This window comes from Phyllobates terribilis, unplaced genomic scaffold (genome assembly GCF_046119375.1).
Source record: "Phyllobates terribilis strain yellow unplaced genomic scaffold, ASM4611937v1 Scaffold_13__5_contigs__length_258822181, whole genome shotgun sequence".
Lineage (NCBI taxonomy): Eukaryota > Metazoa > Chordata > Amphibia > Anura > Dendrobatidae > Phyllobates > Phyllobates terribilis.
The window spans coordinates 215890674-215916802 of record NW_027362773.1 but is presented as its reverse complement, the minus strand read 5'-3'; positions in this window follow the sequence as shown (position 1 = coordinate 215916802).

Sequence of the window (26129 nt, the reverse complement as noted above, 5' to 3'; positions counted from 1 at the left end):
TGGATATTTTCACAAAAAAGTGAAATTTTCAAAAATCCAAAATATTGGCTGAAAACGACTAAATATCAAGGACTCATTGGGCGAATCGCTCTGGAACTGAAATCGGAACACTCGCTGACATTTCCCCTATCTGAAAGTCTGATAAACGCCGGAAAAATGACTAAGTACAAAAAAAAAATGTTTTCAACTTTTTTCAATTTTACCCCCGTGGGATATATATTCTACCCACACACATTTGGAACTCTCCTGGGGTATCCTCACACATATTATTCCCTCATTTAGTGGATATTTTCACAAAAAAGTGAAATTTTCAAAAATCCAAAATATTGGCTGAAAACGACTAAATATCAAGGACTCATTGGGCGAATCGCTCTGGAACTGAAATCGAAACACTCACTGACATTTCCCCTATCTGAAAGTCTGATAAACGCCGGAAAAATGACTAAGTACAAAAAAAAAAATTTTTTCAACTTTTTTCAATTTTACCCCCGTGGGATATATATTCTACCCACACACATTTGGAACTATCTTGGGGTATCCTCACACATATTATTCCCTCATTTAGTGGATATTTTCACAAAAAAGTGAAATTTTCAAAAATCCAAAATATTGGCTGAAAACGACTAAATATCAAGGACTCATTGATCGAAGCGCTCTGGAACTGAAATCGGAACGCTCACTGACATTTCCCCTATCTGAAAGTCTGATAAAAGCCGGAAAAATGACTAAGTCCAAAAAAAAATTTTTCAACTTTTTTCAATTTTACCCCCGTGGGATATATATTCTACCTACACACATTTGGAACTCTCCTGGGGTACCCTCACACATATTATTCCCTCATTTAGTGGATATTTTCACAAAAACGTGAAATTTTCAAAAATCCAGAAAATTGGCTGAAAACGACGCAATATCAAGGACTCATTGGGCGAATCGCTCTGGAACTGAAATCGGAACACTCGCTGACATTTCCCCTATCTGAAAGTCTGATAAACGCCGGAAAAATGACTAAGTACAAAAAAAAAATGTTTTCAACTTTTTTCAATTTTACCCCCGTGGGATATATATTCTACCCACACACATTTGGAACTATCTTGGGGTATCCTCACACATATTATTCCCTCATTTAGTGGATATTTTCACAAAAAAAGTGAAATTTTCAAAAATCCAAAATATTGGCTGAAAACGACTAAATGTCAAGGACTCATTGGGCGAATCGCTCTGGAACTGAAATCGGAACACTCACTGACATTTCCCCTATCTGAAAGTCTGATAAACGCCGGAAAAATGACTAAGTACAAAAAAAAAATGTTTTCAACTTTTTTCAATTTTACCCCCGTGGGATATATATTCTACCCACACACATTTGGTACTCTCCTGGGGTACCCTCACACATATTATTCCCTATTTTAGTGGATATTTTCACAAAAAAGTGAAATTTTTAAAAATCCAGAAAATTGGCTGAAAACGACTAAATATCAAGGACTCATTGGGCGAATCGCTCTGGAACTGAAATCGGAACGCTCACTGACATTTCCCCTATCTGAAAGTCTGATAAACGCCGGAATAATGACTAAGTCCCCCAAAAAAATTTTTTCAACTTTTTTCAATTTTACCCCAGTGGGATATATATTCTACCCACACACATTTGGAACTATCTTGGGGTATCCTCACACATATTATTCCCTCATTTAGTGGATATTTTCACAAAAAAGTGAAATTTTCAAAAATCCAAAATATTGGCTGATAACGACTAAATATCAAGGACTCATTGGGCGAATCGCTCTGGAACTGAAATCGGAACGCTCACTGACATTTCCCCTATCTGAAAGTCTGATAAACGCCGGAAAAATGACTAAGTCCCCAAAAAAAAATTTTTCAACTTTTTTCAATTTTACCCCCGTGGGATATATATTCTACCCACACACATTTGGAACTCTCCTGGGGTACCCTCACACATATTATTCCCTCATTTAGTGGATATTTTCACAAAAACGTGAAATTTTCAAAAATCCAGAAAATTGGCTGAAAACGACTCAATATCAAGGACTCATTGCGCGAATCGCTCTGGAACTGAAATCCGAACGCTCACTGACATTTCCCCTATCTGAAAGTCTGATAAACGCCGGAAAAATGACTAAGTACAAAAAAAAAAATGTTTTCAACTTTTTTCAATTTTACCCCCGTGGGATTTATATTCTACCAAAACAAATTTGGACGTCTCCTGGGGTATCCTCACACATATTATTCCCTCATTCAGTGGATATTTTCACAAAAAAGTGAAATTTTCAAAAATCCAAAATATTGGCTGAAAACGACTAAATATCAAGGACTCATTGGGCGAATCGCTCTGGAACTGAAATCGGAACACTCACTGACATTTCCCCTATCTGAAAGTCAGATAAACGCTGGAAAAATGACTAAGTTCTACCCACACACATTTGGAACTCTCCTGGGGTATCCTCACACATATTATTCCCTCATTTAGTGGATATTTTCACAAAAAAGTGAAATTTTCAAAAATCCAAAATATTGGCTGAAAACGACTAAATATCAAGGACTCATTGGGCGAATCGCTCTGGAACTGAAATCGAAACACTCACTGACATTTCCCCTATCTGAAAGTCTGATAAACGCCGGAAAAATGACTAAGTACAAAAAAAAAAATTTTTTCAACTTTTTTCAATTTTACCCCCGTGGGATATATATTCTACCCACACACATTTGGAACTATCTTGGGGTATCCTCACACATATTATTCCCTCATTTAGTGGATATTTTCACAAAAAAGTGAAATTTTCAAAAATCCAAAATATTGGCTGAAAACGACTAAATATCAAGGACTCATTGATCGAAGCGCTCTGGAACTGAAATCGGAACGCTCACTGACATTTCCCCTATCTGAAAGTCTGATAAAAGCCGGAAAAATAACTAAGTCCAAAAAAAAATTTTTCAACTTTTTTCAATTTTACCCCCGTGGGATATATATTCTACCTACACACATTTGGAACTCTCCTGGGGTACCCTCACACATATTATTCCCTCATTTAGTGGATATTTTCACAAAAACGTGAAATTTTCAAAAATCCAGAAAATTGGCTGAAAACGACGCAATATCAAGGACTCATTGGGCGAATCGCTCTGGAACTGAAATCGGAACACTCGCTGACATTTCCCCTATCTGAAAGTCTGATAAACGCCGGAAAAATGACTAAGTACAAAAAAAAAATGTTTTCAACTTTTTTCAATTTTACCCCCGTGGGATATATATTCTACCCACACACATTTGGAACTATCTTGGGGTATCCTCACACATATTATTCCCTCATTTAGTGGATATTTTCACAAAAAAAGTGAAATTTTCAAAAATCCAAAATATTGGCTGAAAACGACTAAATGTCAAGGACTCATTGGGCGAATCGCTCTGGAACTGAAATCGGAACACTCACTGACATTTCCCCTATCTGAAAGTCTGATAAACGCCGGAAAAATGACTAAGTACAAAAAAAAAATGTTTTCAACTTTTTTCAATTTTACCCCCGTGGGATATATATTCTACCCACACACATTTGGTACTCTCCTGGGGTACCCTCACACATATTATTCCCTATTTTAGTGGATATTTTCACAAAAAAGTGAAATTTTTAAAAATCCAGAAAATTGGCTGAAAACGACTAAATATCAAGGACTCATTGGGCGAATCGCTCTGGAACTGAAATCGGAACGCTCACTGACATTTCCCCTATCTGAAAGTCTGATAAACGCCGGAATAATGACTAAGTCCCCCAAAAAAATTTTTTCAACTTTTTTCAATTTTACCCCCGTGGGATATATATTCTACCCACACACATTTGGAACTATCTTGGGGTATCCTCACACATATTATTCCCTCATTTAGTGGATATTTTCACAAAAAAGTGAAATTTTCAAAAATCCAAAATATTGGCTGATAACGACTAAATATCAAGGACTCATTGGGCGAATCGCTCTGGAACTGAAATCGGAACACTCACTGACATTTCCCATATCTGAAAGTCTGATAAACGCCGGAAAAATGACTAAGTCCAAAAAAAAAATTTTTTGAACTTTTTTTCAATTTTACCCCCGTGGGATATATATTCTACCCACACACATTTGGAACTCTCCTGGGGTACCCTCACACATATTATTCCCTATTTTAGTGGATATTTTCACAAAAAAGTGAAATTTTTAAAAATCCAGAAAATTGGCTGAAAACGACTAAATATCAAGGACTCATTGGGCGAATCGCTCTGGAACTGAAATCGGAACGCTCACTGACATTTCCCCTATCTGAAAGTCTGATAAACGCAGGAAAAATGACTAAGTCCCCAAAAAAAAATTGTTCAACTTTTTTCAATTTTACCCCCGTGGGATATATATTCTACCCACACACATTTGGAACTATCTTGGGGTATCCTCACACATATTATTCCCTCATTTAGTGGATATTTTCACAAAAAAGTGAAATTTTCAAAAATCCAAAATATTGGCTGAAAACGACTAAATATCAAGGACTCATTGGGCGAATCGCTCTGGAACTGAAATCGGAACACTCGCTGACATTTCCCCTATCTGAAAGTCTGATAAACGCCGGAAAAATGACTAAGTACAAAAAAAAAATGTTTTCAACTTTTTTCAATTTTACCCCCGTGGGATATATATTCTACCCACACACATTTGGAACTCTCCTGGGGTATCCTCCACATATTATTCCCTCATTTAGTGGATATTTTCACAAAAAAGTGAAATTTTTAAAAATCCAGAAAATTGGCTGAAAACGACTAAATATCAAGGACTCATTGGGCGAATCGCTCTGGAACTGAAATCGGAACGCTCACTGACATTTCCCCTATCTGAAAGTCTGATAAACGCCGGAAAAATGACTAAGTCCCCCAAAAAAAATTTTTCAACTTTTTTCAATTTTACCCCCGTGGGATATATATTCTACCCACACACATTTGGAACTCTCCTGGGGTACCCTCACACATATTATTCCCTCATTTAGTGGATATTTTCAAAAAAACGTGAAATTTTCAAAAATCCAGAAAATTGGCTGAAAACGACTCAATATCAAGGACTCATTGCGCGAATCGCTCTGGAACTGAAATCCGAACGCTCACTGACATTTCCCCTATCTGAAAGTCTGATAAACGCCGGAAAAATGACTAAGTACAAAAAAAAAAATGTTTTCAACTTTTTTCAATTTTACCCCCGTGGGATTTATATTCTACCAAAACAAATTTGGAAGTCTCCTGGGTTATCCTCACACATATTATTCCCTCATTCAGTGGATATTTTCACAAAAAAGTGAAATTTTCAAAAATCCAAAATATTGGCTGAAAACGACTAAATATCAAGGACTCATTGGGCGAATCGCTCTGGAACTGAAATCGGAACACTCACTGACATTTCCCCTATCTGAAAGTCTGATAAACGCTGGAAAAATGACTAAGTACAAAAAAAAAATTTTTTCAACTTTTTTCAATTTTACCCCCGTGGGATATATATTCTACCCACACACATTTGGAACTCTCCTGGGGTATCCTCACACATATTATTCCCTCATTTAGTGGATATTTTCACAAAAAAGTGAAATTTTCAAAAATCCAAAATATTGGCTGAAAACGACTAAATATCAAGGACTCATTGCGCGAATCGCTCTGGAACTGAAATCGAAACACTCACTGACATTTCCCCTATCTGAAAGTCTGATAAACGCCGGAAAAATGACTAAGTACAAAAAAAAAATTTTTTCAACTTTTTTCAATTTTACCCCCGTGGGATATATATTCTACCCACACTCATTTGGAACTCTCCTGGGGTATCCTCACACATATTATTCCCTCATTTAGTGGATATTTTCACAAAAAAGTGAAATTTTCAAAAATTCAAAATATTGGCTGAAAACGACTAAATATCAAGGACTCATTGGGCGAATCACTCTGGAACTGAAATCGGAACACTCGCTGACATTTCCCCTATCTGAAAGTCTGATAAACGCCGGAAAAATGACTAAGTACAAAAAAAAAATGTTTTCAACTTTTTTCAATTTTACCCCCGTGGGATATATATTCTACCCACACACATTTGGAACTCTCCTGGGGTATCCTCCACATATTATTCCCTCATTTAGTGGATATTTTCACAAAAAAGTGAAATTTTCAAAAATCCAAAATATTGGCTGAAAATGACTAAATATCAAGGACTCATTGGGCGAATCGCTCTGGAACTGCAATCGGAACACTCACTGACATTTCCCCTATCTGAAAGTCTGATAAACGCCGGAAAAATGACTAAGTACAAAAAAAAATTTTTTTCAACTTTTTTCAATTTTACCCCCGTGGGATATATATTCTACCCACACACATTTGGTAGTCTCCTGGGGTGCCCTCACACATATTATTCCCTATTTTAGTGGATATTTTCACAAAAAAGTGAAATTTTTAAAAATCCAGAAAATTGGCTGAAAACGACTAAATATCAAGGACTCATTGGGCGAATCGCTCTGGAACTGAAATTGGAACGCTCACTGACATTTCCCCTATCTGAAAGTCTGATAAACGCCGGAAAAATGACTAAGTCCCCAAAAAAAAATTTTTCAACTTTTTTCAATTTTACCCCCGTGGGATATATATTCTACCCACACACATTTGGAACTATCTTGGGGTATCCTCACACATATTATTCCCTCATTTAGTGGATATTTTCACAAAAAAGTGAAATTTTCAAAAATCCAAAATATTGGCTGAAAACGACTAAATGTCAAGGACTCATTGGGCGAATCGCTCTGGAACTGAAATCGGAACACTCACTGACATTTCCCATATCTGAAAGTCTGATAAACGCCGGAAAAATGACTAAGTCCAAAAAAAAAATTTTTTTAACTTTTTTTCAATTTTACCCCAGTGGGATATATATTCTACCCACACACATTTGGAACTCTCCTGGGGTACCCTCACACATATTATTCCCTCATTTAGTGGATATTTTCACAAAAACATGAAATTTTCAAAAATCCAGAAAATTGGCTGAAAACGACTCAATATCAAGGACTAATTGCGCGAATCGCTCTGGAACTGAAATCCGAACGCTCACTGACATTTCCCCTATCTGAAAGTCTGATAAACGCCGGAAAAATGACTAAGTACAAAAAAAAAAATGTTTTCAATTTTTTTCAATTTTACCCCCGTGGGATATATATTCTACCCACACTCATTTGGAACTCTCCTGGGGTATCCTCACACATATTATTCCCTCATTTAGTGGATATTTTCACAAAAAAGTGAAATTTTCAAAAATTCAAAATATTGGCTGAAAACGACTAAATATCAAGGACTCATTGGGCGAATCGCTCTGGAACTGAAATCGGAACACTCGATGACATTTCCCCTATCTGAAAGTCTGATAAACGCCGGAAAAATGACTAAGTACAAAAAAAAAATGTTTTCAACTTTTTTCCATTTTACCCCCGTGGGATATATATTCTACCCACACTCATTTGGAACTCCCCTGGGGTATCCTCCACACATATTATTCCCTCATTTAGTGGATATTTTCACAAAAAAGTGAAATTTTCAAAAATCCAAAATATTGGCTGAAAATGACTAAATATCAAGGACTCATTGGGCGAATCGCTCTGGAACTGCAATCGGAACACTCACTGACATTTCCCCTATCTGAAAGTCTGATAAACGCCGGAAAAATGACTAAGTACAAAAAAAAAATATTTTCAACTTTTTTCAATTTTACCCCCGTGGGATATATATTCTACCCACACACATTTGGTACTCTCCTGGGGTACCCTCACACATATTATTCCCTATTTTAGTGGATATTTTCACAAAAAAGTGAAATTTTTAAAAATCCAGAAAATTGGCTGAAAACGACTAAATATCAAGGACTCATTGGGCGAATCGCTCTGGAACTGAAATCGGAACGCTCACTGACATTTCCCCTATCTGAAAGTCTGATAAACGCAGGAAAAATGACTAAGTCCCCAAAAAAAAATTGTTCAACTTTTTTCAATTTTACCCCCGTGGGATATATATTCTACCCACACACATTTGAAACTATCTTGGGGTATCCTCACACATATTATTCCCTCATTTAGTGGATATTTTCACAAAAAAGTGAAATTTTCAAAAATCCAAAATATTGGCTGAAAACGACTAAATGTCAAGGACTCATTGGGCGAATCGCTCTGGAACTGAAATCGGAACACTCACTGACATTTCCCATATCTGAAAGTCTGATAAACGCCGGAAAAATGACTAAGTCCAAAAAAAAAATTTTTTGAACTTTTTTTCAATTTTACCCCAGTGGGATATATATTCTACCCACACACATTTGGAACTCTCCTGGGGTACCCTCACACATATTATTCCCTCATTTAGTGGATATTTTCACAAAAACATGACATTTTCAAAAATCCAGAAAATTGGCTGAAAACGACTCAATATCAAGGACTAATTGCGCGAATCGCTCTGGAACTGAAATCCGAACGCTCACTGACATTTCCCCTATCTGAAAGTCTGATAAACGCCGGAAAAATGACTAAGTACAAAAAAAAAAATGTTTTCAATTTTTTTCAATTTTACCCCCGTGGGATATATATTCTACCCACACTCATTTGGAACTCTCCTGGGGTATCCTCACACATATTATTCCCTCATTTAGTGGATATTTTCACAAAAAAGTGAAATTTTCAAAAATTCAAAATATTGGCTGAAAACGACTAAATATCAAGGACTCATTGGGCGAATCGCTCTGGAACTGAAATCGGAACACTCGATGACATTTCCCCTATCTGAAAGTCTGATAAACGCCGGAAAAATGACTAAGTACAAAAAAAAAATGTTTTCAACTTTTTTCCATTTTACCCCCGTGGGATATATATTCTACCCACACTCATTTGGAACTCCCCTGGGGTATCCTCCACACATATTATTCCCTCATTTAGTGGATATTTTCACAAAAAAGTGAAATTTTCAAAAATCCAAAATATTGGCTGAAAATGACTAAATATCAAGGACTCATTGGGCGAATCGCTCTGGAACTGCAATCGGAACACTCACTGACATTTCCCCTATCTGAAAGTCTGATAAACGCCGGAAAAATGACTAAGTACAAAAAAAAAATATTTTCAACTTTTTTCAATTTTACCCCCGTGGGATATATATTCTACCCACACACATTTGGTACTCTCCTGGGGTACCCTCACACATATTATTCCCTATTTTAGTGGATATTTTCACAAAAAAGTGAAATTTTTAAAAATCCAGAAAATTGGCTGAAAACGACTAAATATCAAGGACTCATTGGGCGAATCGCTCTGGAACTGAAATCGGAACGCTCACTGACATTTCCCCTATCTGAAAGTCTGATAAACGCAGGAAAAATGACTAAGTCCCCAAAAAAAAATTGTTCAACTTTTTTCAATTTTACCCCCGTGGGATATATATTCTACCCACACACATTTGAAACTATCTTGGGGTATCCTCACACATATTATTCCCTCATTTAGTGGATATTTTCACAAAAAAGTGAAATTTTCAAAAATCCAAAATATTGGCTGAAAACGACTAAATATCAAGGACTCATTGGGCGAATCGCTCTGGAACTGAAATCGGAACACTCACTGACATTTCCCCTATCTGAAAGTCTGATAAACGCCGGAAAAATGACTAAGTACAAAAAAAAAAATGTTTTCAACTTTTTTCAATTTCACCCCCGTGGGATATATATTCTACCCACAAACATTTGGAACTCTCCTGGGGTATCCTCACACATATTATTCCCTCATTTAGTGGATATTTTCACAAAAAAGTGAAATTTTCAAAAATCCAAAATATTGGCTGCAAACGACTAAATATCAAGGAGTCATTGGGCGAATCGCTCTGGAACTGAAATCGGAACACTCACTGACATTTCCCCTATCTGAAAGTCTGATAAACGCCGGAAAAATGACTAAATACAAAAAAAAAAATGTTTTCAACTTTTTTCAATTTTACCCCCGTGGGATATATATTCTACCCACACACATTTGGAAATATCTTGGGGTATCCTCACACATATTATTCCCTCATTTAGTGGATATTTTCACAAAAAAGTGAAATTTTCAAAAATCCAAAATATTGGCTGAAAACGACTAAATATCAAGGACTCATTGGGAGAATCGCTCTGGAACTGAAATCGGAACGCTCACTGACATTTCCCCTATCAGAAAGTCTGATAAACGCCGGAAAAATGACTAAGTACAAAAAAAAAATGTTTTCAACTTTTTTCAATTTTACCCCCGTGGGATATATATTCTACCCACACACATTTGGAAATATCTTGGGGTATCCTCACACATATTATTCCCTCATTTAGTGGATATTTTCACAAAAAAGTGAAATTTTCAAAAATCCAAAATATTGGCTGAAAACGACTAAATATCAAGGACTCATTGGGAGAATCGCTCTGGAACTGAAATCGGAACGCTCACTGACATTTCCCCTATCAGAAAGTCTGATAAACGCCAGAAAAATGACTAAGTCCAAAAAAAAATTTTTTTCAACTTTTTTCAATTTTACCCCCGTGGGATATATATTCTACCCACACACATTTGGTACTCTCCTGGGGTACCCTCACACATATTATTCCCTCATTTAGTGGATATTTTCACAAAAACGTGAAATTTTCAAAAATCCAGAAAATTGGCTGAAAACGACTAAATATCAAGGACTCATTGGGCGAATCGCTCTGGAACTGAAATCGGAACGCTCACTGACATTTCCCCTATCTGAAAGTCTGATAAATGCCGGAAAAATGACTAAGTCCCCAAAAAAAAATTTTTCAACTTTTTTAAATTTTACCCCCGTGGGATATATATTCTACCCACACACATTTGGAACTATCTTGGGGTATCCTCACACATATTATTCCCTCATTTAGTGGATATTTTCACAAAAAAGTGAAATTTTCAAAAATCCAAAATATTGGCTGAAAACGACTAAATATCAAGGACTCATTGGGCGAATCGCTCTGGAACTGAAATCGGAACACTCACTGACATTTCTCCTATCTGAAAGTCTGATAAACGCCGGAAAAATGACTAAGTACAAAAAAAAAATGTTTTCAACTTTTTTCAATTTTACCCCCGTGGGATATATATTCTACCCACACTCATTTGGAACTCTCCTGGGGTACCCTCACACATATTATTCCCTATTTTAGTGGATATTTTCACAAAAAAGTGAAATTTTTAAAAATCCAGAAAATTGGCTGAAAACGACTAAATATCAAGGACTCATTGGGCGAATCGCTCTGGAACTGAAATCGGAACACTCGCTGACATTTCCCCTATCTGAAAGTCTGATAAACGCCGGAAAAATGACTAAGTCCAAAAAAAAATGTTTTCAACTTTTTTCAATTTTACCCCCGTGGGATATATATTCTACCCACACATATTTGGAACTCTCCTGGGGTATCCTCACACATATTATTCCCTCATTTAGTGGATATTTTCACAAAAAAGTGAAATTTTCAAAAATCCAAAATATTGGCTGAAAACGACTAAATATCAAGGACTCATTGGGCGAATCGCTCTGGAACTGAAATCGGAACACTCACTGACATTTCCCCCATCTGAAAGTCTGATAAACGCCGGAAAAATGACTAAGTCCAAAAAAAAATGTTTTCAACTTTTTTCAATTTTACCCCCGTGGGATATATATTCTACCCACACATATTTGGAACTCTCCTGGGGTATCCTCACACATATTATTCCCTCATTTAGTGGATATTTTCACAAAAAAGTGAAATTTTCAAAAATCCAAAATATTGGCTGAAAACGACTAAATATCAAGGACTCATTGGGCGAATCGCTCTGGAACTGAAATCGGAACACTCACTGACATTTCCCCTATCTGAAAGTCTGATAAACGCCGGAAAAATGACTAAGTACAAAAAAAAAAATGTTTTCAACTTTTTTCAATTTCACCCCCGTGGGATATATATTCTACCCACACACATTTGGAACTCTCCTGGGGTATCCTCACACATATTATTCCCTCATTTAGTGGATATTTTCACAAAAAAGTGAAATTTTCAAAAATCCAAAATATTGGCTGAAAACGACTAAATATCAAGGACTCATTGGGAGAATCGCTCTGGAACTGAAATCGAAACGCTCACTGACATTTCCCCTATCAGAAAGTCTGATAAACGCCAGAAAAATGACTAAGTCCAAAAAAAAATTTTTTTCAACTTTTTTCAATTTTACCCCCGTGGGATATATATTCTACCCACACACATTTGGTACTCTCCTGGGGTACCCTCACACATATTATTCCCTCATTTAGTGGATATTTTCACAAAAACGTGAAATTTTCAAAAATCCAGAAAATTGGCTGAAAACGACTAAATATCAAGGACTCATTGGGCGAATCGCTCTGGAACTGAAATCGGAACGCTCACTGACATTTCCCCTATCTGAAAGTCTGATAAATGCCAGAAAAATGACTAAGTACAAAAAAAAAATGTTTTCAACTTTTTTCAATTTTACCCCCGTGGGATATATATTCTACCCACACTCATTTGGAACTCTCCTGGGGTATCCTCACACATATTATTCCCTCATTTAGTGGATATTTTCACAAAAAAGTGAAATTTTCAAAAATCCAAAATATTGGCTGAAAACGACTAAATATCAAGGACTCATTGGGCGAATCGCTCTGGAACTGAAATCGGAACACTCACTGACATTTCCCCTATCTGAAAGTCTGATAAACGCCGGAAAAATGACTAAGTACAAAAAAAAAATGTTTTCAACTTTTTTCAATTTCACCCCCGTGGGATATATATTCTACCCACACACATTTGGAACTCTCCTGGGGTATCCTCACACATATTATTCCCTCATTTAGTGGATATTTTCACAAAAAAGTGAAATTTTCAAAAATCCAAAATATTGGCTGAAAACGACTAAATATCAAGGAGTCATTGGGCGAATCGCTCTGGAACTGAAACCGGAACACTCACTGACATTTCCCCTATCTGAAAGTCTGATAAACGCCGGAAAAATGACTAAGTACAAAAAAAAAATGTTTTCAACTTTTTTCAATTTTACCCCCGTGGGATATATATTCTACCCACACACATTTGGAAATATCTTGGGGTATCCTCACACATATTATTCCCTCATTTAGTGGATATTTTCACAAAAAAGTGAAATTTTCAAAAATCCAAAATATTGGCTGAAAACGACTAAATATCAAGGACTCATTGGGAGAATCGCTCTGGAACTGAAATCGGAACGCTCACTGACATTTCCCCTATCAGAAAGTCTGATAAACGCCGGAAAAATGACTAAGTACAAAAAAAAAATGTTTTCAACTTTTTTCAATTTTACCCCCGTGGGATATATATTCTACCCACACACATTTGGAAATATCTTGGGGTATCCTCACACATATTATTCCCTCATTTAGTGGATATTTTCACAAAAAAGTGAAATTTTCAAAAATCCTAAATATTGGCTGAAAACGACTAAATATCAAGGACTCATTGGGAGAATCGCTCTGGAACTGAAATCGGAACGCTCACTGACATTTCCCCTATCAGAAAGTCTGATAAACGCCAGAAAAATGACTAAGTCCAAAAAAAAATTTTTTTCAACTTTTTTCAATTTTACCCCCGTGGGATATATATTCTACCCACACACATTTGGTACTCTCCTGGGGTACCCTCACACATATTATTCCCTCATTTAGTGGATATTTTCACAAAAACGTGAAATTTTCAAAAATCCAGAAAATTGGCTGAAAACGACTAAATATCAAGGACTCATTGGGCGAATCGCTCTGGAACTGAAATCGGAACGCTCACTCACATTTCCCCTATCTGAAAGTCTGATAAATGCCGGAAAAATGACTAAGTCCCCAAAAAAAAATTTTTCAACTTTTTTCAATTTTACCCCCGTGGGATATATATTCTACCCACACACATTTGGAACTATCTTGGGGTATCCTCACACATATTATTCCCTCATTTAGTGGATATTTTCACAAAAAAGTGAAATTTTCAAAAATCCAAAATATTGGCTGAAAACGACTAAATATCAAGGACTCATTGGGCGAATCGCTCTGGAACTGAAATCGGAACACTCACTGACATTTCCCCTATCTGAAAGTCTGATAAACGCCGGAAAAATGACTAAGTACAAAAAAAAAATGTTTTCAACTTTTTTCAATTTTACCCCCGTGGGATATATATTCTACCCACACTCATTTGGAACTCTCCTGGGGTATCCTCACACATATTATTCCCTCATTTAGTGGATATTTTCACAAAAAAGTGAAATTTTCAAAAATTCAAAATATTGGCTGAAAACGACTAAATATCAAGGACTCATTGGGCGAATCGCTCTGGAACTGAAATCGGAACACTCGCTGACATTTCCCCTATCTGAAAGTCTGATAAACGCCGGAAAAATGACTAAGTACAAAAAAAAAAATGTTTTCAACTTTTTTCAATTTTACCCCCGTGGGATATATATTCTACCCACACACATTTGGAACTCTCCTGGGGTATCCTCCACATATTATTCCCTCATTTAGTGGATATTTTCACAAAAAAGTGAAATTTTCAAAAATCCAAAATATTGGCTGAAAACGACTAAATATCAAGGACTCATTGGGCGAATCGCTCTGGAACTGAAATCGGAACACTCACTGACATTTCCCCTATCTGAAAGTCTGATAAACGCCGGAAAAATGACTAAGTACAAAAAAAAAAATGTTTTCAACTTTTTTCAATTTTACCCCCGTGGGATATATATTCTACCTACACTCATTTGGAACTCTCCTGGTGTATTCGCACACATATTATTCCCTCATTTAGTGGATATTTTCACAAAAAAGTGAAATTTTCAAAAATTCAAAATATTGGCTGAAAACGACTAAATATCAAGGACTCATTGGGCGAATCGTTCTGGAACTGAAATCGGAACACTCACTGACATTTCCCCTATCTGAAAGTCTGATAAACGCCGGAAAAATGACTAAGTACAAAAAAAAAATTTTTTTCAACTTTTTTCAATTTTACCCCCGTGGGATATATATTCTACCCACACACATTTGGTACTCTCCTGGGGTACCCTCACACATATTATTCCCTATTTTAGTGGATATTTTCACAAAAAAGTGAAATTTTTAAGAATCCAGAAAATTGGCTGAAAACGACTAAATATCAAGGACTCATTGAGCGAATCGCTCTGGAACTGAAATCGGAACACTCGCTGACATTTCCCCTATCTGAAAGTCTGATAAACGCCGGAAAAATGACTAAGTCCAAAAAAAAATGTTTTCAACTTTTTTCAATTTTACCCCCGTAGGATATATATTCTACCCACACATATTTGGAACTCTCCTGGGGTATCCTCACACATATTATTCCCTCATTTAGTGGATATTTTCACAAAAAAGTGAAATTTTCAAAAATCCAAAATATTGGCTGAAAACGACTAAATATCAAGGACTCATTGGGCGAATCGCTCTGGAACTGAAATCGGAACACTCACTGACATTTCCCCTATCTGAAAGTCTGATAAACGCCGGAAAAATGACTAAGTACAAAAAAAAAATGTTTTCAACTTTTTTCAATTTCACCCCCGTGGGATATATATTCTACCCACACACATTTGGAACTCTCCTGGGGTATCCTCACACATATTATTCCCTCATTTAGTGGATATTTTCACAAAAAAGTGAAATTTTCAAAAATCCAAAATATTGGCTGAAAACGACTAAATATCAAGGAGTCATTGGGCGAATCGCTCTGGAACTGAAATCGGAACACTCACTGACATTTCCCCTATCTGAAAGTCTGATAAACGCCGGAAAAATGACTAAGTACAAAAAAAAAATGTTTTCAACTTTTTTCAATTTTACCCCCGTGGGATATATATTCTACCCACACACATTTGGAAATATCTTGGGGTATCCTCACACATATTATTCCCTCATTTAGTGGATATTTTCACAAAAAAGTGAAATTTTCAAAAATCCAAAATATTGGCTGAAAACGACTAAATATCAAGGACTCATTGGGAGAATCGCTCTGGAACTGAAATCGGAACGCTCACTGACATTTCCCCTATCAGAAAGTCTGATAAACGCCAGAAAAATGACTAAGTCCAAAAAAAAATTTTTTTCAACTTTTTTCAATTTTACCCCCGTGGGATATATATTCTACCCACACACATTTGGTACTCTCCTGGGGTACCCTCACACATATTATTCCCTCATTTAGTGGATATTTTCACAAAAACGTGAAATTTTCAAAAATCCAGAAAATTGGCTGAAAACGACTAAATATCAAGGACTCATTGGGCGAATCGCTCTGGAACTGAAATCGGAACGCTCACTGACATTTCCCCTATCTGAAAGTCTGATAAACGCTGGAAAAATGACTAAGTACAAAAAAAAATGTTTTCAACTTTTTTCAATTTCACCCCCGTGGGATATATATTCTACCCACACACATGTGGAACTCTCCTGGGGTATCCTCACACATATTATTCCCTCATTTAGTGGATATTTTCACAAAAAAGTGAAATTTTCAAAAATCCAAAATATTGGCTGAAAACGACTAAATATCAAGGACTCATTGGGCGAATCGCTCTGGAACTGAAATCGGAACACTCACTGACATTTCCCCTATCTGAAAGTCTGATAAACGCCGGAAAAATGACTAAGTACAAAAAAAAAATGTTTTCAACTTTTTTCAATTTTACCCCCGTGGGATATATATTCTACCAACACACATTTGGTACTCTCCTGGGGTACCCTCACACATATTCCCTAATTTAGTGGATATTTTCACAAAAAAGTGAAATTTTCAAAAATCCAGAAAATTGGCTGAAAACGACTAAATATCAAGGACTCATTGGGCGAATCGCTCTGGAACTGAAATCGGAACGCTCACTGACATTTCCCCTATCTGAAAGTCTGATAAACGCCGGAAGAATGACTAAGTCCCCAAAAAAAATTTTTTCAACTTTTTTCAATTTTACCCCCGTGGGATATATATTCTACCCACACACATTTGTTACTCTCCTGGGGTACCCTCACACATATTATTCCCTCATTTAGTGGATATTTTCACAAAAACGTGAAATTTTCTAAAATCCGGAAAATTGGCTGAAAACGACTAAATATCAAGGACTCATTGGGCGAATCGCTCTGGAACTGAAATCGGAACGCTCACTGACATTTCCCCTATCTGAAAGTCTGATAAACGCTGGAAAAATATCTAAGTCCAAAAAAAAATTTTTTTCAACTTTTTTCAATTTTCCCGCCGTGGGATATATATTCTACCCACACACATTTGGTACTCTCCTGGGGTACCCTCACACGTATTATTCCCTCATTTAGTGGATATTTTCACAAAAACGTGAAATTTTCAAAAATCCAGAAAATTGGCTGAAAACGACTAAATATCAAGGACTCATTGGACGAATCGCTCTGGAACTGAAATCGGAACGCTCACTGACATTTCCCCTATCTGAAAGTCTGATAAACGCCGGAAAAATGTCTAAGTACAAAAAAAAATGTTTTCAACTTTTTTCAATTTCACCCCCGTGGGATATATATTCTACCCACACACATTTGGAACTCTCCTGGGGTATCCTCACACATATTATTCCCTCATTTAGTGGATATTTTCACAAAAAAGTGAAATTTTCAAAAATCCAAAATATTGGCTGAAAACGACTAAATATCAAGGACTCATTGGGAGAATCGCTCTGGAAGTGAAATCGGAACGCTCACTGACATTTCCCCTAACTGAAAGTCTGATAAACGCCGGAAAAATGACTAAGTCCAAAAAAAAAATGTTTTCAACTTTTTTCAATTTTACCCCCGTGGGATATATATTCTACCCACACACATTTGGAACTCTCCTGGGGTACCCTCACACATATTATTCCCTCATTTAGTGGATATTTTCACAAAAACGTGAAATTTTCAAAAATCCAGAACATTGGCTGAAAATGACTCAATATCAAGGACTCATTGCGCGAATCGCTCTGGAACTGAAATCCGAACGCTCACTGACATTTCCCCTATCTGAAAGTCTGATAAACGCCGGAAAAATGACTAAGTCCAAAAAAAAAATGTTTTCAACTTTTTTCAATTTTACCGCCGTGGGATATATATTCTACCCACACACATTTTGGAACTATCTTGGGGTATCCTCACACATATTATTCCCTCATTTAGTGGATATTTTCACAAAAACGTGAAATTTTCAAAAATCCAGAAAATTGGCTGAAAACGACTAAATATCAAGGACTCATTGCGCGAATCGCTCTGGAACTGAAATCCGAACGCTCACTGACATTTCCCCTATCTGAAAGTCTGATAAACGCCGGAAAAATGACTAAGTACAAAAAAAAAATGTTTTCAACTTTTTTCAATTTTACGCCCGTGGGATATATATTCTACCCACACAAATTTGGAACTCTCCTAGGGTATCCTCACACATATTATTCCCTCATTTATTGGATATTTTCACAAAAAAGTGAAATTTTCAAAAATCCAAAATATTGGCTGAAAACGACTAAATATCAAGGACTCATTGGGAGAATCGCTCTGGAACTGAAATCGGAACGCTCACTGACATTTCCCCTATCTGAAAGTCTGATAAACGCCGGAAAAATGACTAAGTACAAAAAAAAAAATATTTTCAACTTTTTTCAATTTTACCCCCGTGGGATATATATTCTACCCACACTCATTTGGAACTCTCCTGGGGTATCCTCACACATATTATTCCCTCATTTAGTGGATATTTTCACAAAAACGTGAAATTTTCAAAAATCTAAAAAATTGGCTGAAAACGACTAAATATCAAGGACTCATTGGGCGAATCGCTCTGGAACTGAAATCGGAACGCTCACTGACATTTCCCCTATCTGAAAGTCTGATAAACGCTGGAAAAATGTCTAAGTAGAAAAAAAAAATGTTTTCAACTTTTTTCAATTTCACCCCCGTGGGATATATATTCTACCCACACACATTTGGAACTCTCCTGGGGTATCCTCACACATATTATTCCCTCATTTAGTGGATATTTTCAGAAAAAAGAGAAATTTTCAAAAATACAAAATATTGGCTGAAAACGACTAAATATCAAGGACTCATTGGGCGAATCGCTCTGGAACTGAGATCGGAACACTCACTGACATTTCCCCTATCTGAAAGTCTGATAAACGCCGGAAAAATGACTAAGTACAAAAAAAAAATGTTTTCAACTTTTTTCAATTTTACCCCCGTGGGATACATATTCTACCCACACACATTTGGAACTCTCCTAGGGTATCCTCACACATATTATTCCCTAATTTAGTGGATATTTTCACAAAAAAGTGAAATTTTCAAAAATCCAGAAAATTGGCTGAAAACGACTAAATATCAAGGACTCATTGGGCGAATCACTCTGGAACTGAAATCGGAACGCTCACTGACATTTCCCCTATCTGAAAGTCTGATAAACGCCGGAAAAATGACTAAGTCCCCAAAAAAAAATTTTTCAACTTTTTTCAATTTTACCCCCGTGGGATATATATTCTACCCACACACATTTGGAACTATCTTGGGGTATCCTCACACATATTATTCCCTCATTTAGTGGATATTTTCACAAAAAAGTGAAATTTTCAAAAATCCAAAATATTGGCTGAAAACGACTAAATATCAAGGACTCATTGGGAGAATCGCTCTGGAACTGAAATCGGAACACTCACTGACATTTCCCCTATCTGAAAGTCTGATAAACGCCGGAAAAATGACTAAGTACAAAAAAAAAATGTTTTCAACTTTTTTCAATTTTACCCCCGTGGGATATATATTCTACCCACACACATTTGGAACTCTCCTGGGGTATCCTCACACATATTATTCCCTCATTTAGTGGATATTATCACAAAAAAGTGAAATTTTCAAAAATCCAAAATATTGGCTGAAAACGACTAAATATCAAGGACTCATTGGGCGAATCGCTCTGGAACTGAAATCGGAACACTCACTGACATTTCCCCTATCTTAAAGTCTGATAAAAGCTGGAAAAATGACTAAGTCCAAAAAAAAATTTTTTTCAATTTTTTTCAATTTTACCCCCGTGGGATATATCTTCTACCCACACACATTTGGTACTCTCCTGGGGTACCCTCACACATATTATTCCCTAATTTAGTGGATATTTTCACAAAAAAGTGAAATTTTCAAAAATCCAGAAAATTGGCTGAAAACGACTAAATATCAAGGACTCATTGGGCGAATCACTCTGGAACTGAAATCGGAACGCTCACTGACATTTCCCCTATCTGAAAGTCTGATAAACGCCGGAAAAATGACTAAGTCCCCAAAAAAAAATTTTTCAACTTTTTTCAATTTTACCCCCGTGGGATATATATTCTACCCACACACATTTGGAACTATCTTGGGGTATCCTCACACATATTATTCCCTCATTTAGTGGATATTTTCACAAAAAAGTGAAATTTTCAAAAATCCAAAATATTGGCTGAAAACGACTAAATATCAAGGACTCATTGGGAGAATTGCTCTGGAACTGAAATCGGAACGCTCACTGTCATTCCCCCTATCTGAAAGTCTGATAAACGCCGGAAAAATGACTAAGTCCAAAAAAAAATTTTTTTAAACTTTTTTCAATTTTACCCCCGTGGGATATATATTCTACCCACACACATTTTGGAAATATCTTGGGGTATCCTCACACATATTATACCCTCATTTAGTGGATATTTTCACAAAAACGTGAAATTTTCAAAAATCCAGAAAATTGGCTGAAAACGACTAAATATCAAGGACTCATTGCGCGAATCGCTCTGGAACTGAAATCCGAACGCTCACTGACATTTCCCCTATCTGAAAGTCTGATAAACGCCGGAAAAATGTCTAAGTACAAAAAAAAAATGTTTTCAACTTTTTTCAATTTTACCCCCGTGGGATATATATTCTACCCACACAAATTTGGAACTCTACTGGGGTATCCTCACACATATTATTCCCTCATTTAGTGGATATTTTCACAAAAAAGTGAAATTTTCAAAAATCCAAAATATTGGCTGAAAACGACTAAATATCAAGGACTCATTGGGCGAATCGCTCTGGAACTGAAATCGGAACACTCACTGACATTTCCCCTATCTGAAAGTCTGATAAATGCCGGAAAAATGACTAAGTACAAAAAAAAAAATATTTTCAACTTTTTTCAATTTTACCCCCGTGGGATATATATTCTACCCACACTCATTTGGAACTCTCCTGGGGTATCCTCACACATATTCTTCCCTCATTTAGTGGATATTTTCACAAAAACGTGAAATTTTCAAAAATCCAAAATATTGGCTGAAAACGACTAAATATCAAGGACTCATTGGGCGAATCGCTCTGGAACTGAAATCGGAACACTCACTGACATTTCCCCTATCTGAAAGTCTGATAAACGCCGGAAAAATGACTAAGTACAAAAAAAAAATGTTTTCAACTTTTTTCAATTTTACCCCCGTGGGATATATATTCTACCCACACACATTTGGAACTCTCCTGGGGTATCCTCACACATATTATTCCCTCATTTAGTGGATATTTTCACAAAAAAGTGAAATTTTCAAAAATCCAAAACATTGGCTGAAAACGACTAAATATCAAGGACTCATTGGAAGAATCGCTCTGGAACTGAAATCGGAACGCTCACTGACATTTCCCCTATCTGAAAGTCTGATAAACGCCGGAAAAATGACTAAGTCCAAAAAAAAATTTTTTTCAACTTTTTTCAATTTTACCCCCGTGGGATATATATTCTACACACACACATTTGGTACTCTCCTGGGGTACCCTCACACATATTATTCCCTCATTTAGTGGATATTTTCACAAAAACGTGAAATTTTCCAAAATCCAGAAAATTGGCTGAAAACGACTAAATATCAAGGACTCATTGGGCGAATCGCTCTGGAACTGAAATCGGAACGCTCACTGACATTTCCCCTATCTGAAAGTCTGATAAACGCTGGAAAAATGTCTAAGTACAAAAAAAAAATGTTTTCAACTTTTTTCAATTTCACCCCCGTGGGATATATATTCTACCCACACACATTTGGAACTCTCCTGGGGTATCCTCACACATATTATTCCCTCATTTAGTGGATATTTTCAGAAAAAAGAGAAATTTTCAAAAATCCAAAATATTGGCTGAAAACGAGTAAATATCAAGGACTCATTGGGCGAATCGCTCTGGAACTGAGATCGGAACACTCACTGACATTTCCCCTATCTGAAAGTCTGATAAACGCCGGAAAAATGACTAAGTCCAAAAAAAAATTTTTTTCAACTTTTTTCAATTTTACCCCCGTGGGATATATATTCTACCCACACACATTTTGGAACTATCTTGGGGTATCCTCACACATATTATTCCCTCATTTAGTGGATATTTTCACAAAAACGTGAAATTTTTAAAAATCCAGAAAATTGGCTGAAAACGACTAAATATCAAGGACTCATTGCGCGAATCGCTCTGGAACTGAAATCCGAACGCTCACTGACATTTCCCCTATCTGAAAGTCTGATAAACGCCGGAAAAATGACTAAGTACAAAAAAAAAATGTTTTCAACTTTTTTCAATTTTACCCCCGTGGGATATATATTCTACCCACACAAATTTGGAACTCTACTGGGGTATCCTCACACATATTATTCCCTCATTTAGTGGATATTTTCACAAAAAAGTGAAATTTTCAAAAATCCAAAATATTGGCTGAAAACGACTAAATATCAAGGACTCATTGGGCGAATCGCTCTGGAACTGAAATCGGAACACTCACTGACATTTCCCCTATCTGAAAGTCTGATAAACGCCGGAAAAATGACTAAGTACAAAAAAAAAATGTTTTCAACTTTTTTCAATTTTACCCCCGTGGGATATATATTCTACCCACACACATTTGGAACTATCTTGGGGTATCCTCACACATATTATTCCCTCATTTAGTGGATATTTTCACAAAAAAGTGAAATTTTCAAAAATCCAAAAGATTGGCTGAAAACGACTAAATATCAAGGACTCATTGGGTGAATCGCTCTGGAACTGAAATCAGAACACTCACTGACATTTCCCCTATTTGAAAGTCTGATGAACGCCGGAAAAATAACAAAGTACAAAAAAAAATTTTTTTTCAATTTTACCCCCGTGGGATATATATTCTACCCACACACATTTCGAACTCTCCTGGGGTACCCTCAGACATATTATTCCCTCATTTAGTGCATATTTTCACAAAAAATTGAAATTTTCAAATATTCAGAAAATTGCCTGAAAACGACGAAATATCAAGGACTCATCCGGTGAATCACTCTGGAACTGAAATCGGAACGCTCACTGACATTTCCCCTATCTGAAAGTCTGATAAACGCCGGAAAAATGACTAAGTCCAAAAAAAATGTTTTCAACTTTTTTCAATTTCACCCCCGTGGGATATATATTCTACCCACACACATTTGGAACTCTCCTGGGGTATCCTCACACATATTATTCCCTCATTTAGTGGATATTTTCACAAAAAAGAGAAATTTTCAAAAATCCAAAATATTGGCTGAAAACGACTAAATATCAAGGACTCATTGGGAGAATCGCTCTGGAACTGAAATCGGAACGCTCACTGACATTTCCCCTATCTGAAAGTCTGATAAACGCCGGAAAAATGACTAAGTCCAAAAAAAATGTTTTCAACTTTTTTCAATTTCACCCCCGTGGGATATATATTCTACCCACACACATTTGGAACTCTCCTGGGGTATCCTCACACATATTATTCCCTCATTTAGTGGATATTTTCACAAAAAAGAGAAATTTTCAAAAATCCAAAATATTGGCTGAAAACGACTAAATATCAAGGACTCATTGGGCGAATCGCTCTAGAACTGAGATCGGAACACTCACTGACATTTCCCCTATCTGAAAGTCTGATAAACGCCGGAAAAATGACTAAGTACAAAAAAAAAATGTTTTCAACTTTTTTCAATTTTACCCCCGTGGGATATATATTCTACCCACACACATTTGGAACTCTCCTGGGGTATCCTCACACGTATTATTCCCTCATTTAGTGGATATTTTCACAAAAAAGTGAAATTTTCAAAAATCCAAAATATTGGCTGAAAACGACTAAATATCAAGGACTCATTGGGAGAATCGCTCTGTAACTGAAATCGGAACGCGCACTGACATTTCCCCTATCTGAAAGTCTGATAAACGCCGGAAAAATGACAAAGTCCAAAAAAAAATTTTTTTCAACTTTTTTCAATTTTACCCCCTTGGGATATATATTCTTCCCACACACATTTGGAACTCTCCTGGGGTATCCTCACACATATTATTCCCTCATTTAGTGGATATTTTCATAAAAAAGTGAAATTTTCAAAAATCCAAAATATTGGCTGAAAACGACTAAATATCAAGGACTCATTGGGAGAATCGCTCTGGAACTGAAATCGGAACGCTCACTGACATTTCCCCTATCTGAAAGTCTGATAAACGCCGGAAAAATGACTAAGTCCAAAAAAAAATTTTTTTCAATTTTACCCCCGTGGTATATATATTCTACCCACACACATTTGGAACTCTCCTGGGGTAACCTCACACATATTATTCCCTCATTTAGTGGATATTTTCACAAAAAAGTGAAATTTTCAAAAATCCAAAATATTGACTGAAAACGACTAAATATCAAGGACTCATTGGGCGAATCGCTCTGGAACTGAAATCGGAACACTCACTGTCATTTCCCCTATCTGAAAGTCTGATAAACGCCGGAAAAATGACTAAGTACAAAAAAAAATTTTTTTTAACTTTTTTCAATTTTACCCCCGTGGGATATATATTCTACCCACACACATTTGGAACTCTCCTGGGGTACCCTCACACATATTATTCCCTCATTTAGTGGATATTTTCACAAAAAAGTGAAATTTTTAAAAATCCAGAAAATTGGCTGAAAACGACTAAATATCAAGGACTCATTGGGCGAATCGCTCTGGAACTGAAATCGGAACGCTCACTGACATTTCCCCTATCTGAAAGTCTGATAAACGCCGGAAAAATGACTAAGTCCCCAAAAAAAAATTTTACAACTTTTTTCAATTTTACCCCCGTGGGATATATATTCTACCCACACACATTTGGAACTATCTTGGGGTATCCTCACACATATTATTCCCTCATTTAGTGGATATTTTCACAAAAAAGTGAAATTTTCAAAAATCCAAAATATTGGCTGAAAACGACTAAATATCAAGGACTCATTGGGCGAATCGCTCTGGAACTGAAATCGGAACACTCACTGACATTTCCCCTATCTGAAAGTCTGATAAACGCCGGAAAAATGACTAAGTCCAAAAAAAATATTTTTAAAACTTTTTTAAATTTTACCCCCGTGGGATATATATTCTACCCACACACATTTGGAACTCTCCTGGGGTACCCTCACACATATTATTCCCTCATTTAGTGGATATTTTCACAAAAACGTGAAATTTTCAAAAATCCAGAAAATTGGCTGAAAACGACTAAATATCAAGGACTCATTGGGCGAATCACTCTGGAACTGAAATCGGAACACTCACTGACATTTCCCCTATCTGAAAGTCTGATAAACGCCGGAAAAATGACTAAGTAAAAAAAAAAAATTTTTCAACTTTTTTCAATTTTACTCCCGTGGGATATATATTCTACCCACACACATTTGGAACTCTCCTGGGGTATCCTCACACATATTATTCCCTCATTTAGTGGATATTTTCACAAAAAAGTGAAATTTTCAAAAATCCAAAATATTGGCTGAAAACGACTATCAAGGACTCATTGGGCGAATCGCTCTTGAACTGAAATCGGATCGCTCACTGACATTTCCCCTATCTGAAAGTCTGATAAACGCCGGAAAAATGACTAAGTACAAAAAAAAAATGTTTTCAACTTTTTTCAATTTTACCCCCGTGGGATATATATTCTACCCACACAAATTTGGAACTCTCCTGGGGTATCCT